The following is a 16,002-nucleotide window of genomic DNA, read 5'->3' on the forward strand; positions in this document are numbered from 1 at the left end:
CTATTTTTTCTCAACATTCACCACACAACAGCAAGGCAGCATGGATGGCAGGATAGTCTCCTCAGACAACCTCACCTACTTACCTTCCTCCAGTCACACAGTTAATGCTAATGTGCTAAAAACAAAGCTAAAAACAAACGCCTTAAGCAAGCCCCCCCAGTAAGTAAAACTGTTAAAGTGTGGAATGAAGAAACTGAACTGGTGCTTCAGGACTGCTTTGGTAGTATAGACTGGGGCATGTTTAGAACGGCTGCTCTAAGGGGATGACTCTACTGTGGACTTAGAGGAATATGCGTCCAGTGTAACGGGCTATATCAGCACATGTGTGGAGAACATTGTGCCCACAAAGCACTTTAGGACATACCCTAATCAAAAACCCTGGATTAACTGTGAAGTTCGGACCATACTACGTGCCCGCTCCACTGCATTTGCCTCAGGCAACGCTGAGGACTACAAGAAGGCCAGATACAACCTGAGTAGATCCATCAGAGGAGCCAAGAGACAGTACAGACTGAAGCTAGAGGGATTCTACTCCACCGCAGATTCCTGACGCATGTGGCAGGGCCTGCAACACATCACAGGCTATGCCTAGGCAGATGAGCTGAATGAGTTCTATGCCCGCTTCGAGGCCCTCAACACCAACCCACAGGGAGGGCTCCTGACGATGAAGCGCACACAGGACTCACCACTCACTGTGACAACAACAGAGGTTCGTACGGTTCTGAGGAGAATAAACCCACGGAAGGCAGCTGGCCCAGATAACATCTCTGGGCGTGCCCTCAGGGTCTGCTCATCAGAGCTGGCTGATGTGCTTGCTGACATCTACAACCTGTCACTAGCACAAGCTTGTGTGCCCACCTGCTTCAAGTCCACCACCATCGTGGCCCTCCCAAAGAAAAACATTGTGACCTGCCTGAATGACTATCGCCCCGTGGCACTCAACCCAATAGTGATGAAGTGCTTCGAGAGAATAGTCATGATCCACATAAAGAAGACCATCCCTGACGCCGTTGACCCGCTGCAGTTTGCATATCGCCAGAACCGGTCCACTGACAATGCAGTCAACAACGTCATCCACACCACCCTCACTCACTCACTTAGAGGGCAAGGACACCTATGCAAGACTCCTTTTCATAGACTTCACATCAGCATTCAACACGGTCATCCCACACAAACTCTCCGTAAAACTCCTCACTCTTGGGCTGACACCTGCTCTCTGCAACTGGGTGCTGAACTTTCTTTTAGACAGACCCCAATCAGTCAGAGTTGGAAACCACACATCTGACACAAGAACTGTGAGCACAGGGACCCCCCAGGGCTGTGTACTGAGTCCCTTGCTGTACACCCTCTTCACATACGACTGTGTGGCCTCCCAGGAAAACACCAGCATCATCAAGTTTGCGGATGATACTACGGTCATTGGAATGATCACTGGTGGGGCTGAGACGGCGTACAGAAGAGGTGGAGGAACGTGTGGCCTGGTGTCGGAATAATAGTCTCTCCTTGAACGCAGACAAGACCATGGAGATGATTATCGACCCAAGGAGGAAGAGGGTGCAGCACGCACCACTTCACATAGGTGGGACAGAGGTGGAAAGGTTGAAAACCTTTAAATTCCTCGGAACGCACATCAGCGAGGACTTCACCTGGTCTCACAACACACTGCAGAACATCAAAAAGCACAGCAGCGACTGTATTTCCAAAGAAGGCTGAGGAAATTTGGCATGCCACCCAAGATTCTCAGCAACTTCTACAGATGCACAGTCAAGAGCGTTCCTTACCAGCTCAATCACAGTATGGAATGGAAAATGCACTGCCCAGGACAGGAAGGCACTCCAGCGTGTGATACAAACTGCACAGTACATCTCAGGAGCAGCCTTCCCCTCTCTACAGGACATTTACTCCACCAGAGTAACCAGGAGAGCAGCACACATCATCATGGACCCAACACCCCCCCAGCACAGTCTCTTCTCGCTCCTGTCATCAGGCAGACGCTACAGGATTCACAAATCCAGAACCACGAGACTGACGAACAGTTTCTACCCACAGGCCATCAGGCTGGTGAACGGCTGCTGCTGTGACTTCATTCACGTCACGGCCATACTTTGGACTTTGGAAATTGTATTGTAGCAATGCATAGTGCACTTTATACATATTTCTGTGCAATACTGTCACTATATTTTGTGCCTTATTTTTATTTATAATTTTTGCCTTAAGTTTGTTTTTATTTTTTTCCCTTTAAAGTTTATTGTAACTCTGTGTTAGGAGGACCCAGCAAAATAAACTTTTCATTGTACAGAATAACTGCCTGTTATCTGTGCATATGACAATACAAATATCTTGAATCTAAAATCATCCAAAAGAAACTCCAATCAATCCATCAAAATCAACATACGAATGAAGTACCATCTAATATTATATTGCAACACAAAATGAAATTGCTTATTATTCAATTGCTTAATCTGAAACACATTTCCAATGATCCTTGAAGGGAACCAGACCCATATCTATTGTTAAAAAATTAGGTTTAAGGCCCCATTGTACAGCCTCAAGCATTAACCACATTTTGATATGAACATTTAAGCAACTTCTAGTAAAGTGAAAGGTTTGCTAGTATTGCCAATCTCACTGAAAAGCAACATCCCTGAGGAGAAAGTATAGTAATCATAATATATTTGCCCCCATTGTTTAAAAATGAGTTATAGACATAAATGTTTTTGTTTCCTCTTTCTTGCCCTTTTATTTTTTCTATTTCTCTTTCATTGCATCTATGATCGCTTCTCACACTGTAGATAAAACAACCATCTGGTTGCTCTCCAGCAGTTTTATGACACACATGATAAACAATCATCTGTGTTGTCAATCAACAAACATGTTTGGCTATAGAATTAATGGCCCAGCGGCTGGTACTCAAAAGCAATTCAAGATTCAGCCTGATTTACATTGGCCATGCTTGAATAACAACAGCATGCTGCCTTGTATGTGGAAATACATTTACCCATCTATAGACAGCGTTGCTTTTTCGAAGAGCAGCAATCTCATTGAGAGAAGAAATTCACCAGATGTGAATTTGTCTTTTCATCCCAACAATATCAGCAGCAGGTGAGGCTCTCCGCACATCTGAATGCTAATATCATGCTGCCCCTCACACAAATGTGGCAGCTAATGAGCTGGCATGGCCGATGCATTTTAAGCGTAAGTAATGTCATAAGTGACAGCTTACTGAGGTAGAGGAGGCCCTGTTATGACTCACAGCGCAGCAGGAGGGTTGGCGAAATGGGTATATTAAGATCATGAAAAATACACTTGCACTAACCCACACTCATATCATAACACACTAACACTAACCCACACTCATATCATAACACACTAGCACTAACCCACACGCATATCATAACACACTAGCACTAACCCACACTCATATCATAACACACTAGCAATGGCAACTGTTTGCCAAGGTTCGTTCTTTTGAAACTCCAAGTTTTCTTAGTAGATCCAATGCAGTTTGAATACCTGCATTTTCTTTTGGCTGCATAAATCAAAAAATCTAAAGTTTAACTTCACATTTATTTGGCAATATTAGTAACTAGCTATTCTACAGATTCAGATTCTTAATACAAAATAGAAATCTACTAATAGCTATAATGTATTATTTAGTTGTATATAGCTTATTAATACATTTATAAAGTAGTTCAAATTAGCTCCACTTTCCAACATTAAAATGATGTCCACAGATATGCATATAATCCAAATGTATAGGCAGACATGAACATATTTTTATAATTGGGCCATTCTGCATACCAAGTATACTTATATTTTTGGTACTGTAAGTATATTTTGATGGCAATACTTTTGCACGTTGTACTTGAGTAACATTGAATATGAAGTAACATTTTGACGGGTTGGTTGTGTTCACAACATTGGCGCAGACCGCAAAACTATAAAAGGACTGTCCAGAGATGACTAGAAAAGTATAAATGCCGATGTCCTGATTGCATATTATATTGCATATATACGATCGTTATCTCATATATATATATATATATATATATATATATATATATATATATATATATATATATATATATATATATATATATATATATATATATATATACACATACATATATAAAATATTAATAATAATGGTGAATTCTGTGCAAGGGGTGCTGTAAAGCTGACACGGCGAGATCCACGAGCCACTTTTCAATAGAATTTATAACTTTTGTTACATACAAAGTGTTCACAAAGCTGAACCCTAACTAGAGTCATATGCACATCTTCTACCGAGTTAAATCACAGAGGACCCCTCTCTCTCACTCTCTCTCTCTCTCTGATTCTTTAGTGCCACCCATGATTAATGCAGCAATGAATGGGTTTCTCTTTCACCAAGCACTATGGGAGAAGGCTTTCTTTTTACTCCCCCACTTTCTTTGCCATTTTTCTTTCCTCCCAATGTGACCTGATTTGGACTCATTTACATGCTAATGCCATAAAGAGAGGTGAAATGATGTGCATGCATCATCTCATTGATTCTAGGGGGCACCACCATTATTCTTGAAATTAAGTCGAGAATGGCATGAAGGAACACGTACTTCATGTGGTATCCATTTAGTCGCCGATACCCAATACTGATCTGAAGAACAAATCTGTGGTGAAATCAACAGACTCGGAGGTAATACAATTGGGAGCACCAGTACTTAGGCTCTGTACAGAAAGAAGAAAAAAAATGGTTTTGGGCAAAAATAAATCATCATGTAATCATGATGTGGTAAACTAATCGAAAATGTGTTTTTTGTCGAGACACTTGAGGCGATTATCTTCCTCTTTGCCCTTGAATAGAAACTACGTTAGTAACTTTGCACACTACACACCAGCTGAACCAAGACTGGCTCACAGTTTGAGAACTGTCACAAACATTGAAAAATGAAATGTCGAAACAGTTCCTCCTTCACCATGCCTGACACAGAATACGACCTGAATTTCAAAGTTTCCCTTTCATTAAAGATCAATAGTAGCACATTAAACCCCTGAGCCAAAAGTCAACACAGCAATAATAAGCCTTGGCCTCTCAAAGACCAATCAAGGCCCTTCAGATTGATTAACCAGTGGATGAACGCTATAGGCAATAGCTTTGTCTCCAAATCAAAGCAAAGCAGTCTAGTGAGGGTTTAGGAAAAAAGCATGACAGAGGCAGAAACACAGATCACACTTCCAAGGAAAAACTGAAATCGAATAAGACAGCGCTGTCAAAACAACTTGAGTAACAGCGATGTGGCTGTCATATGTATGTGCATGATACTAGAACAATGTCAAGAGCTGGACAACAACGGCTGAACCAACTCCTTCAGGATATTAATGCTTTATTTAGAGACAACCGACTGTAAATGTGTGGCCTTTTGTATAGTTAGGCAAATGATATCCTTGATCAGACATTGCATAGAGACACAACTTAAAAAATAAATCTGTGTGTCAGACTGCTCAAGCTAACAAAAGTATGACTCAATCCAGTATCACATTCATCCATCATATTCATCTACAGTGGTTATTCGCATAAAAACAGACAAATAAGATTAGTAGAAACTGAATGATTGCATGTAAAAAAATACTTAGGATTAGTAGTTTATTTTAATTGTGTATTACAAGCTGCTGCTTAGAGCCAACGGTAGGGTTAGGATGCTAACAGGTCATAATTCCATCTCTAACACCTGTTTTATATTGCTGTGAAAACATCTCCTTCAAACAATTATATTTCTTCACGTTTCTCATCAAAAATACAAGATTTTGATAAACTGTCTCCTGATGAGGTGTTGTAGTAGTATACCGTGACCTGCTGTTACAGACTCTTTCCTTGGTGCCTTTTATTTATTTATTTATTTTGTTGTTGTTTTGTTTTTGTATCCTCAATTAAGAGGTTGTTGTTGTTGTTGGTCGGGAGTTTGTTCACAAGAAGAATGATGCTGTTGACTTGAAGCTTGGGGGGGGGGGGGAAGAAAAATGTTAAATGTATCACAATTGCACTGTTTCTTTGTGTACTTGCCTTAATAAAAAAAAAATGTAAATAAAAAAAATAAAAAATACAAGATTACATTTGAACGCATTATGATTTACCTTAGCTCAATGCTTATTTTTACTGAATAGAGCTTGAATGCATCGTAATATCGTCATAAGCAGGACGCTGCGAGGTAGAGACCCCATGCTGTCTGCAGAGGAGCCAGTCTCTGTGATTACTCTGAGCAGCATGTATGGGAACAAATTTCAGTGTTTCAGTAACATATACATACATATTCATTTAGGGCACAATGTCTGTAGCTCTGCCCCGTTGAATATCTATGAAAGTCCCTTACTAGAATAAAATAACTCTCAAAATACCTTGGCACATCACCTTGCAAGATCTCAATTTCAGCTGCTTTCAACCCTATTTTTTCTGCAGTCAACTATTTGAATTCCTTGAATTGGGAAGTGAGTGAGACATGGGGTTAAGTTTCAATACCAACCTGACTAGTTTATTTTGAGCGGTTTGAAGTTTAATCCCTCTGGGGGTGCTACTGTACCATGTCATACAGACATAATCAAAATGAGGCTGTATTTTAACTGAGGCTAACATTTTTAGGGCTTCCTCATCCAAAAATAAGGCCTTACGAGACAGAAATCAGATTCTCTCGCTCACTTTGATAATGACTCTTTGTCCCAATCGCTTCACCCAAGTATTTACCACATCTTCTTCACTCACTCTGAAGAACTTCCACACCGACAACATGGTGTGTGTGTGTGTGTGTGTGTGTGTGTGTGTGTGTGTGTGTGTGTGTGTGTGTGTGTGTGTGTGTGTGTGTGTGTGTGCGTGAGAGAGACATGGCTTGATTGATTGGTGCCTAACAATGGTCAACTTTGAAGGTGAATGTCAAATTGAAGATGTTTTATGAAAACATCTTAGGAGCAACATCCTCATCGGATATGGGACCGTGAGTCACTTTCAACTCTGACTAAGCGTTGATGCTGTAATCAAGCCCACAAGAAAACCATATTCTCTTTTAATGAACAGGGAACTATGATTAGTCTATATACTCTGAGGAAAAAGTTAAATCAATATATGATGGCAAGCTGAAACCCAGAAGACTAAAGTCCTTACAGTTCAAACTGAACCGGCAGCAAAGCTGTGCAGTTTAAGATGATGAGCCGAAGACCAACTCTGTAGATATATGAGGTTACAGGGCTTTTTTTTATCTAACCTTATGAAACACAATCAGAGTGGACTGAAAGGTACGGCATATTTTCAAGTGGTACATGTAGAGGTGAAACGCTTCAGTCAGCTTTACATTCTTTCTTGCCATCGACCACTCCAGCTGGCCGTAACAGAGTTTTTGCCTCAGTTATATTCTGAATTAGGCTTCATATTGCTGACAGCAACATAAAGCCAAATAGTACTCAAAAGAGCAAATACATCTGGTAAGGCTGCACAATCTTTTAAATGTGATATTTTAATAGTAGAAAATGTTCATATTTTTCTATCTGTACCTGAACCCAGATCTGAATCAACAGACGGGGTGATCAACAAACAGGTGGATTTCTGACAGAATCCTGTACAAGAATATTAGCGCTTTGTACAAGAAGGAATTGTAAAAAAAATTGAGTGAATCAAACGCATGACCTCTCAGCTACAATACATAAATATATATATACATTCATATTATGTGATTAATATGCATCTGATGTCTATAATATTGTACAGCTCAATGTTGGTTTGTGAAGCTCAGCTGCAGAGATACTGACTGTAGTGATGATGTCATCTGGAGATAAATCCTCCACAGACGGTGAATAATGGAACAACTCAGAGGACAATATGACAGCAGCCATGGTGAGCTTACTGGAATAGAGGAGCATTTCATAGCAATGAACATACACATGTAAATCCTTTGCTGTTTCAGCACCCAAAATCATTGTAATTAAACAAAGGCTTTTGGTAGTTTGTGTTATCAATCAATCAGAATCAGCATTAATGGCCATGTAAGTTTGCACATGCATGGAATTTGACTCAGGTTTCACTTTGCTCTTTGTACAAACAAGCACTTTACAAACAAGCACTTTAACAAAAGCTCCTTGGCCTCTGGGATATGGTGATAGGCTTCTTTGACAATTTACAGATATTGGATAAATTAAAAGGATTAAACTAACAATCTTAAAAACAATCAACATTTTAATCAGCAAGAAGAATATGAATCAGATGCATTCCTACAGTAGACCATTATCAAAACAGCATCAGTTCCTTTGTTTTGATTAGAAATTACTTTGGAACTAAACTTGTAAAAATAATAATAATTGTGAACACAAATTAATTTCCAGCGGATTAGACGAGCTATGAGGTGTAGTATATACCTGGCCCCCGTCATCTGTAATTGTCAGCCAGTCTGTTTACTAGTTAACACACATCAACAGTGTGGTGCACAGTCCATCCTCTTCATGCTAAACCCTGTGTTGAACAGCAATTTGCTCACTCTAATTGCTCACACAAAGCTTTTCTACAGCAATACCGTTGTCTGTAACAACACAGCAGCGCCACTTATCTCACAAAAGACTCATCATAAATCATTGTTTCGATTGCCATTTTGAATGTCTAACAGTTGACGCAACATGAAAATCAACACCCACCTTGTAGCTATCTATGGGTCTTATTATCTTTTGTTTTTTGCCAAAGGGCAAAATAGTATGTTATAGTACCTCCACCCACACCGATGTTATGAACAGAGTAGAGAACGTAAATGTTTAGTTTGTAAAATCCATAGCTTAGAGAGCAAAGCTTTTAAGAAGATATTACACAAATAATACCCCTGTGGCACTGCCATCCACTGTGCGAAGGCAGCTAAAGGACTATTTAGCCAAACCTCATAATAAGTGTGTTTAGATCAATTGTCTTGATAGGCTAATGATTTAAGCACACTTTTCCAAACAGTTAATATCTTTCATAATTTGTGCAGCAGGGCTGGAGGTTGTTGTCCTATCCAGTTTCCTCCCCCGGGGTCCAATTTAGTATCCTCCAGCTGCACATGAATAAGATCCCAGCAGGCTGCAGCGAGGGCGTTTGTCCTTCAGTGCAGGTGCTATACAGAAGAATACAGTATCCTAGACTACGGAGATGCTGAGACAAAACAGTGGAGTGAAAGAGAAGACAGTGCAGAGAAAGTGAGCACAGACCGAGAGGAAAGGTATGAAATGAAATCCCCACTTTCAACATCACAAACATGGGTGCATGCCCCAAGACCTCATGAGGTTTAAGTCATGGCTCTCCAGGGACCTCTCACTTTCTCTAATGGCCATGCCATGCTCTCCTCCATAGTGCCGGGCATCACCCTCTTCCTCAGCTGCAACAAAGCCATTGCTCTCCCTCTTTCCGTCTGTTCTCTACTCTCTACGGTACAAGTCCTTTCTTTATTCTGTCCCACACAAAATGTATCAGGTTTAATCAGTGGCAATACACACATTCAGATTAGAAGATACATTATAACAGCTGAAATGAGTGATTGTGTCATTTTTTTTGGCAAGGTGTTTTTTTTTTTTTTTTTGCTTATGTATATAAGTGCAATAAATATGGCGCAATGGGTCTTTATATTTTCAGCTACCTATAATCCAAATGTTTACTTTTAACTTCAGCAGAACAGGAGTGTCAAATTAAATCCAAATATTAATAATCAATAATTGTACTGCATCAAACCAAAACCACTGTTATTAACCTTAACATGTACAATATATTTTCCACTGTGGCGTTGACTCCAGGGGCAACATTGCTATTGTGAGAGAAACCAACCAAACAACACTTGCACCATCAGGCAGCCCAAAGATATCATACAAGTGGACGGTGGCTACTGAAACACACTCTGCATGACTGGATGCGGATAAAAGCTCAAGACATAAAATTGCAAAGCAGACCTTGTGTGCCGGTCCCCTGCTCCTCCTGAACAATGAACAGCCGGACACAACGCCTGCCTCCCAACTGCCTTCCCCTGTGGCCGGGATTGGCACAGATTGGTACACAGCAGGCACCGAAGTCCACCACCAAATATAAACTTCAGATACCTACAAGCATTACATTATGGTTATCTCTCAAACAGCTAACTTGTATTTTCTGCAAAGGCAAATGTGTTGGACTTGTGCAATAGTGAAATGTATACCTCACACAGTTCTTAACTTCAGTCGTGAGTCTAGCAGCACCATGGATGGCAGAAACTGAATGTGTCATCAAATGGGAGAAAAGTACGAGGTAACGGGTCCGTACACACACACACACACACATATATATATATATATATATATATATATATATATATATATATATATATATATATATATTAAAGAAAATAAGTAAATATCAGGGTCGAATTTGCCATTTTCCACGAAGAGAGCTCGGAGGAGCATCCACATGCACGAGGTGCCGTTTAATAAAACGAAGCAGGAAAATAATTGGACCATTAATAAGTATAGCTAAAAATGCATGACCTTCCACATCTCATGACACACTAAAGGCCTATAGCCATATAACTACACACGATAATGTTAGGCGTAGACTAAGCTGCGCATGGATGAATAACCGATAATTGTAGCAATATGCGTGTACAATCGTCCAAACAACCACAATCGTTTCATTTGAGTTGCCCGTGAAACATTTACCCTCAATTATATGCTAGACTTTTCAAAAACAAGAAACGTTTTCGGTCAAAGCTCACCGCCCTGTTGTTAACGCTGATGCTGAGGACAAATCCACACACACACACACACACACACACACACACACACACACACACACACACACACACACAGAGCAAATCAGCATCCATCCACCGCTGCTCCGGATGCCTCGGAGGACGACTACTACAGCCTCGCTGGCTTATCGATGCTTCCCGATGATCGATAAAGAAAACGTCTTACCTGGTGTAATGTCATATGCTGATCAAGTCGCCTCCTTTGGGGATGTGTGAGGGATGCTGCTGGCAGGTCTCGCGTCACTCAGTGCGCGTTTCACCGACAAAAAGCGTAAGGAGCCTGACAGCGCCGCCCCGGAACGAGTATAAAATAAACCGAACCCACTGCAGTTGTCTGGTCTGTGAACGCACGAGAGCCACCCCGCCCGAGCAGCTCGCCCGTGAACACAAGAGTAAACCGTCCACACAGCGACTATTCCGGCTGTGTAAAAACCTTAAACACGCAGTTATCCTTTTTGTTCCTGCCACACTAGACGGTATAAATTACCTCGTACGTTGAGTTGGTCTCCTCACGTGCTGCTTACACGTTACGGTAGCATCAGCTGGATGATTAGCTCGCTAGCTTAAGTCGCTCGCTAATATGAACTTTAAATAAGAGCTCGTGCGTCTCACATGTGCGAACTACGAGTCAAACTTTTAGAAAATCCGCAAATTATTTTACAACACCACTTTGTGAAATACATTTCGACTGTAGATTCCTCGTTCATATAATCAAATATCACACTGTATGGGACACAAGAGGTTTTTACGAAGCAATATCGCCACTTGAACTAGCTAACGTTACACTAAGCAAATATAGCAGCCGGAAGTGACTCATCTCTAAACTACTGAGCAAGAAAACATTATTGCTGCATTACCATATATATAAAACTAAATCATGGTATAACAAACACCCTATATTCACATGGTGCCTCCTTGTACCATCATGGCCCAAATCTTAAAATGGGCTGTAAAGGTGGGATTTTTTGACCTATTGAGCACCAACTCAGCCATTGTCCATCCCACACAGGTGTTTTTTCTCTGATGAAATTGATTAGAACAAATCTCAAGACTTGCTGATGTAAACATACATTGTTGTTGTTAATGTAGCCTACAACTGTTGTGGGGAGGACACATTTCTTTATCATTTTTATTGATACATTGAGTTTGGTAACTGTATGTTATTCCCGGCGGTGCTTCCCACTGAGCTGAAGTCTAATCAATCAGAATAATTGATATCACCTGTGGGTGCGCACGAGGGCCTTTGAAAGTATTTTTGTTTAAATCAGTCGTAATTCTTGTAAAACAAGTCCTGTAAGATTGTTTTAATTAAAAGGATCAGTTCACAAGTTACATAAAAACAAATATGCTCACCTCTAGTGTCTGCAGCAGGCTCTGAGATATGCAGCTCACATTTCTCTGTTCACAAAAGAGGTGAATGGAATTCCATGTGTGATGCTGAGATATTACATTTCCTTCTTCTGAGAAAAGTAAATCTAAAGAAAGCAGTTAGTTGTACTCAAATTCATTATCTCTGTTACAAACTGCATCTACTACAATAGAGCCTTAGGCTGTATTGTGTTATTCATGCTGAGATGAAATACCGTCTGACTAAAGTAAACTTATAAATGAAATCACAAGGAAGGTTCCCTCTGAAGCGCCTCAGCCGCTGAAGTCGTGGACAACAGGACAACACTGCCCCCGAGTGGCCATGCCTGAACATTACAGCTGAATTAAGCTCCTCCAGTAGCACGATCACAGATGGACAGGGATGACATCTGACACATTAAATCCACAACGCGTCAGAGAGTCAGGCTTAAACCTTTTTGAAAGGCAAGATTATTTCCCCAACAAATAATTGGTTATCAGTATACATTTTCAAAAAAATAAAACAATAACTTTTGATCTGGCAATCAAGTAAAGAATGCTTAAACGTGTAGAGGAGAAATATTAATTTGAATACGTTATATGTTTCATTGCAGAAAGGTTAAGGTTACCACAACAAAAGAATAGTAGTCAACTTTATTAGTGATACACAGCCCATCCATCTGACAACATTAAATATATGTCTGAGCAGAGGTTTGCGATAGAAAGTTAATATAATGTCCGTGTTTATCATTGAATTATGCTGTTTATCACTACGCAGTGCAATTCAATGTCAATGTTACTGCTGCATTATGTTTGTTCAATCATCTTTTCAGTTACTTTTACTTTTTTTCTCTGGGAGATATCAATTGTCTTGTTCAGTGTTGATGTATGTTATATGCTTCAGTGTTATTATGTGCGATAGATACACTGTTCTTTTGCTAATATGTGAATTAATTGGTTGTGTCTTTACGTCACTGTCTGTTTATCGATCTAATCTTGGACTTACTATTAATAAATTACATATTCTCTGCAGTCCAGGGGATCTCTCTGTGAACTGCCTCTGCAAAAATTTAACATGTGTTTTATTATTCTTGTCTTCTTGCAAGTTTGGGCTGGGTGAGAAACTTTCTGATGTGGGCAAATGAAAATGTTATATGTGGTGAATGATAAGAAAATGTAACAAAACTCAAAATTCAAAACCGTGAACCTAAAAAAGTATTTAATCAGTTATCTGAGAACCAATTATTTCTTGCAGTAATGATGACTAGTGATTAAGAGACATGAGATCAGAGGTGTACGGTAACAACAAACACAGCAGAACAGTAAACAGGGTAAAATCCCATGACAAAAGAACATGTCAACTGTAAATTGTGTAAAACACTGTTTACTGTGTCTGCATGTCAATAACTACAGCACCAGGCGTTTCCTTTGTCTGTTTTATTATTGATTGACGTCAATGGCTTTCATACTAATATTCTTCAGAAAGTTCTCGTGGCCTGTAATCGTTGGAATTTCCTCCATTGCACCCATGTGCATTTGCCCTTTGATCAGCAGCAGTATCCTCGGCACCTTGACCTGTTATTGTATATAATATCTATCTATATATAATTAGATTAAATTCTAAATGGAGTTATATATAGAATTGGATTCAATTCTAAATAAACTGAAACAGAACTTAAGGAACTGTAGTGGGAGTGGTCACGCTGTTTACTCCGCTTTTTGACTTTGTCAGGAATCTCTATTTCAACAAAATAAAAAATAAAAACTTTTTTTGCGTTAAATTATACAATGCTCTGGTTGAAATTATGACATTTGTGTTGTTAGGGTCGTTTTCGACCCAGTTATAAAATAAGATTTGCTGAATTAAGTGTTGTTTTTTTGACCTTGCAAATCTATATGTTGTGTTATGACTTGTTCTGCTTTTCATTTTGTGTTTGTATTAAAGTTCTATTGCTGAAAAAATAACTTTTTAGTCTTTTTCTTGAAGTAAATATACATGGGTCGAAATTGAACCGTAACACCATAGATGTTACTATAGTTAATAATATTAAAATTAAAAAAGAAATAAATCAAATTTATTTAAGAAATGTGTGCTAATACCCCTCAGTAATAATCAGGTAACACAACAACCTTTTATTTATTTATATGATTCACTTGAGGTTCATTTTACCATTTACTCAATTGAAATTGAGAGGTATACTGACAAAGAAAAGGCCCGGAGGCCCACACCAAAAATATTAAAACATACAATCATATTTTCATGGATAAGAAAGCCTAACAAGGTAACCAAGAGATGAGAAACAAATTGGATGATAGATAATTGTGTTTAGTGTAATTTACAGCTGATCTAAGACATAGGTTGGCACCGACCCGTTAACACAAGAGATGGTACTGGACAGCTAACACAAGAGGAAGGTTAAATGACAATAACAGTACAATTGAGTTGAATCTGATTGATTTGGAGCCTCATTAAGGTAGGCCTGCAGATCGCTTAATCAGGTGATATTATTATAATTGATACAATGTTTGATACAAAGATCTGTTTTCCTTCTGCATAGAAATAACAGCATTATGTGTATTCTCACTATTATCACGAGTTCCTGATCAGGGCAGACAGTTAATAAAACATGTAATCCTGGATATATGGAATACAACCAAACATATTGTCCTTTTGGCGATGTGAAAAGGGTAATATTTATAACCTTGGGTGGCTTCAGCAGGAAAGTTGTACCACTCGGTATTGGCTTCCACAATTAAGATCAGAACAATCCCTGCCAGAAGCAACTTCATGGTTATAGATGTCTGAAACGAAAATAAACAAAAACAAATGACATATAGCTCACCTTTAAACACAAAATAATATACATACATTTCTATTATTCAGGTTCAGGTTATTTCAAACTAACTTTGCCGTTCCTGCCGAGTTAAGAGTAGGTCTTAAAAGATGCAAGACCGTATCAGTGAAGACTCTCCTGATCTGACTGACTTATATTGTATTCTGAAACAACTGGCTGTACAATTTCACAATGGTGAAAATTCCCATCCATTTGAGGGCAGGTTACACATTAAGGATATTCCAGAGTTGTGCAAATAAAAAAAAAGCAAAAGCAAACTTTATGTAAACAAAAAGGAGGATGAATTTTTTTGCTGCTTGTCATGAAACATCATTAAATGAATATGATACAATTTGTCTAATATGTTTGATTATTTTAGATCTCTTTTGTTTATGTTGTCATCTTCATTTAAAACATTTGCGACTTTTCAAGAAAATTGCTACAAAAATATAGTTAGCGTCACTACTGCAATGTTTGCCTTGTGTTGCTGTTGTGCACGTATGCACGTACACAACAGTGTATCACTCTCAATACATGACGTTGGATAATCTGTCATGTTTCATTGGCCTTGTGAGATCTTCATTATTCTGTCACAGTGTTTCAAACCGTATTAAAATAATAAGAGTACGACAGGTTATGTTCAATTCAATTCAATTTCTTTAGTTCAGCCCAAAATCACAAATTACAAATTGGCCTCAGATGGCTTTACAATCTGTACACAACATGTTCTGTCCCGGGACCTCACATCGGTTCAGGATAAACTCCCCCCAAGAAAAATGTTGTGAAAAATAAGTGTTTTAAAACCAAAATATCACCATAAGATGAAATTTCCTTTTGATGTGTATACTGATAATCTGTGCTGTACCTCCAAAGCAGTAGATGGCAGTCGGAGGCTGATGCTAAATGCAACAGGTTCTGGGAAGAAGGGCTGGAGCAACTGCAGCTGTGGACAAAAGGAGAAGAAAAACAAAATCATTCAGCAGTAACACCTTAGAAACTTTAGAAACTAGACACATTTTTACCTCAGAGGATGATATAGCAATATAGTAATGTGAGCATGGACATACATG

Source organism: Taurulus bubalis (assembly GCF_910589615.1).
Source record: "Taurulus bubalis genome assembly, chromosome: 4".
Classification (NCBI taxonomy): Eukaryota; Metazoa; Chordata; class Actinopteri; order Perciformes; family Cottidae; genus Taurulus; species Taurulus bubalis.